Source organism: Palaemon carinicauda, chromosome 16 (assembly GCF_036898095.1).
Source record: "Palaemon carinicauda isolate YSFRI2023 chromosome 16, ASM3689809v2, whole genome shotgun sequence".
Classification (NCBI taxonomy): domain Eukaryota; kingdom Metazoa; phylum Arthropoda; class Malacostraca; order Decapoda; family Palaemonidae; genus Palaemon; species Palaemon carinicauda.
Genome location: NC_090740.1, coordinates 50,863,503 through 50,867,726, shown reverse-complemented (window position 1 = coordinate 50,867,726; position 4,224 = coordinate 50,863,503).

The following is a 4,224-nucleotide window of genomic DNA, read 5'->3' as shown; positions in this document are numbered from 1 at the left end:
CCACCACAACCCTATAGCTAAACAGGATTTTCAATTGATTAGTAAGCAGTTTTAATTCGCATATTTAATTATTTCACTTAGAATCACACTATAAATTTCTATTTTATTAAGATATATATTATACGAGATAGAGTTTCGTTCCTGTCGAAATATTGATAACTATTGAATTATTCTTAGTAAAGCAGAAATAAACCTATTCTGTTTGAATGTTATGTTATGAAGGAGAGCTTCAAAATCCCTAGAAAATATTAAAACAATACACATGATATGCTTAATAAATACAATTTATATTTTATCCATATGTAATTCTGGAACTTATGGAACTTATATTATCAAAGAAACTTTGGCCAGTGTTTAGACTTGTAATATTTCTTAACGCATTAGAAAGACTGCTATATGTGTGAAGAGGGATAGTGAATATTAATGTAATTTTCATGATTACAATTATTGTAGTAACTCTTAACAAGATTAGTTGAAGAATCCTGGAAATCAAGACAAAATAAAGCGTAAAAAGATTAACCAATTCTACATTTAATGGGATAGGATCAGTAAAAGTAGATGCTATAAAGGTTTAAAGGGTGATAATAATAGTTCGTATAAATCGAAATCGAAATCAAATAATCCTGAAACAGATAATATAATAAGATACACTTATTTACATTTTCTTTTTATTTAAACTTAGTCCACCATTTCCCACATATTAGTATGTTCTTTGAATTTTACCAATTATTAATAAGGAAAATAAGCAATTTGTAGAATTTCCTCATATATGGTATACAGTCGTGAATATAAATGTCAAACTTTTTTCATGTTTATCTTATTATTTGCAACAATATGTACCGTTAAAAAACCGTAATTTTAATTGGATATTCTCCGTAAAAAAAATATATTGTTTTCAGTCGTCTTTCAGAAAAATACTGGCGACCATAGGTTTTCTATACTTTTCTATTATCTTTTATGGTTGGCGACCGTAATATCAATCCTATACGTCAGTATATGTTTTTAAAGCGGTAAAAATCCCTGGAATAAATATTGCCTAATACTTATCGTGTTTTAATGCGAATTGAACAATTTGGCTTTTTTTCCTAGATGAATCCTGGAATAAGTATTGCCAGAAACTTATCGTTGCTTAAAGCAAATTTTGAACAATTTGGCTTTTATCCTAGATGAATCCTGGAATAAATATTGCCAGACAACTACCGTTTTGTAATGCAAATTTTGAACAATATGGCCTTTATCCTTGATGAACAAATGAACATACAGAATAGACTTTCACTGGCCCTGAAATGAGATTTCCTTAATACTATTGATGGTTTTCATTGCCGCTTCCTTGTTCGTCAAGCAATCCCGGGAATTTCCGCTAAGCTCAATGAGAGTTCTAGGATGCTAAGGATTATTCAGATCGCTGCTTTTGAGGACTTTGTATAGATATTAGTTCACTCATAGAACAACGTTCAAAGCTAATCATGATTTATCAGTTGTTCTATGATATTATTAGGATTTATTTAGAAATATTTGTTACAAATTCTTTTAATTTTTTTTTTTTTTTTTGTTATAGAAAATTGGATTTTGATCGCAGTTAACTTTTCATATGGTTTGTTTTAACGTTTTAGATGTTCATATTCGAGTGAGGTATTTTGAGTTTCATTTTATGATAAATACCGCTAAATTTTGGGAAGCTTTCATAGTCTCTTGAGGACCTGGCGAAATGAATTGGTGGTATCTGTAAGGAAAATTAAATCCAAACAAGATAAAGTGATTTAGAAATATGACTATTGATAAGTGTTTGTCTTCTGCATATATGCCATGAAGAATTGGCGATTTTGATTACAAAAGTGAAGTTCAAATCTCTATCTCCATTATTACGACAATCAAAAGGAATACAAGGCATAAGAGGTCACAATGATTATCTATAAAGATGTTTTTGAGATTTGTTATCATGAACTTTTACAAAATTAGTTTTCAATATTCCACCTATTACTAACTGTTGAATGATCGTACCTAATAGCGATTTATCATTCAACCACCAACACATCTTACATTGTCTAGAGAAATAATTGATTCACGGTTTTCTTACATAAAGAATTACTGAGCCATTAATTGATGTTTTTGCCTTTTTGATCAATCATTGACCCCAACAAATCTTATAATTGTCTATCAGCAAAAAAAAAAATGGAATTGATTCAAATGTATTCAATGCACCTCTCTTATATTCCAGATCTTTTTCGTGAATTTTTGATGCAAGAGATTTTTAATTTTTCGAGTACTTTTCTTTAGAACTTGTGGTGGTGATGTTTAGTCTAGAGAAAACCAGGCTTTAGACAAGCACGATCTCTTGTCCTAATATAGCTGGCAATAAAAGGAAGAATTGTCTGATATTTTTATCATAAACCCATGGGTACTTCCGTACTATAATAACGGGTTCAGGTGTTCGACGATGTTCCTCTATAAAGGATTACAAAAATCTTTCAACTTACCAACGAGAAGTTATTTCGAAGCTTAAGTAACTCCTGAAATAAACATTCGGTCAAGCGTGAGTAAAGCTGTTTGATAAAATCGCAAAACTTGCAATGGAGTAAGCTAAGCAAGCGATAATTTAGCTTCTCTCTCGTTTATACGTATCCAGTGTCAACAGGAGCCATTGTAAGGCCCTTTGTTACTCGAAATGCAGTCCGTTAATTTCTTATTAGCTTTGCTGCTAGTATGAGCCTTGTTCATAATTCTTATTGAAGTTCTGCCTTTCTTAATCCGGTTGGTGTGCACAGTGAGCCTAGTTCGCTCCTAACAAAATGCTTTTGCTTTATGTAATGCAAAGCATATATTTTGTTTACCAATGATGTATATTACTTTCGCAAGTAATTTTGGCAAAGGTCCTCACCAAATCCTATTTAGCCTCCCAATAGTTTTACTTATATTTATTAGACTTTTAGTTGATAGGGAGCTATGCTGAACAATTTTTATTAGCTTTATTTTCATGTATTATCACTATTCATACCTGCACAAACTTCACCGAAAAACGACACAGACATTATTCTTAGTACATAGTATCCATGAATTGGTATATATATATATATATATATATATATATATCTATATATATATATATATATATATACACACACACTGAGTCCTCCAAATTTTTTAAATGATATGACAAGTTTGAGGGATATTTAAAGGAAATTTCCGTTTTTATGTTGCTTACCCTTGAAGAAAACTATCTTCAAAAAGGATAATTTTTTTAGTATCGATTTTTTGGATCGAATAGATTGTGTCTTTTTCCTGAGTATCTTCAAGAAAGCATATTCATTATTAGAGCATAGAGAATATAGCAAGATTTTCAGAGCATTCAAAATATAATTTCTGTTAATTATAAAATTTTATTCAAAAACTGCCTTTTATTCAATGTGATTGTTCAAAAAAGAAATCATAAAAACAAAAAAAAATGTTTTTAGAGAGAGAGAGAGAGAGAGAGAGAGAGAGAGAGAGAGAGAGATCTGACACTGAAGCAATAATTCTACAATATTGAACGGTTTGCCGATCGGACAGTTAAATGCCTTTAGCTTAAAACTAGTTGTTATCTAGACAGGACGGAGGAGTTGATAAAATTGATTATTGCTTTCCTGGTACATATATCATCTCGTTATGATAATCTGTCAATTTCAGTAAAAACGATTTGCTATTACTAATTCAAAAAAGTATTTTTTATTCTTATCAAATGTAATCGGACCATCTCACAGCTTCAGAGTCTAATAACAAAAGGATTACATACGAAAGAAGAATAATATTTACATTTGTAAAATAATATTGGCTAACTTGAAATTTAATTTGTAGTCATAAGACGTTGATATATCTGTTTTGCTATTCCCTATTTCCACTGGGCTCTTTTCCCGATTAGAACCCTGGGGTTTAAGGCATCCAGCTTTTTCCACTATGTTTGTAGGTTAGCTAATAATAATAATAATAATAATAATAATAATAATAATAATAATAATAATAATAATAATAATAATAATAATAATAATAATAATAATAATAATAATTATAATAATAATAAGTTCTCTAGCTTAAGGGTACACTCGAGAACACTATATCTTATTTCTCTTCCTCTTCTTTTTGTTAAAGGTTTTATAGTTTATATAGGAGATACTTACTTTAATGTTGTTGCTCCTCTTAAAATATTCTATTTTCCTTTTTTCCTCTCCTCACTGGGCTAATATCCCTATT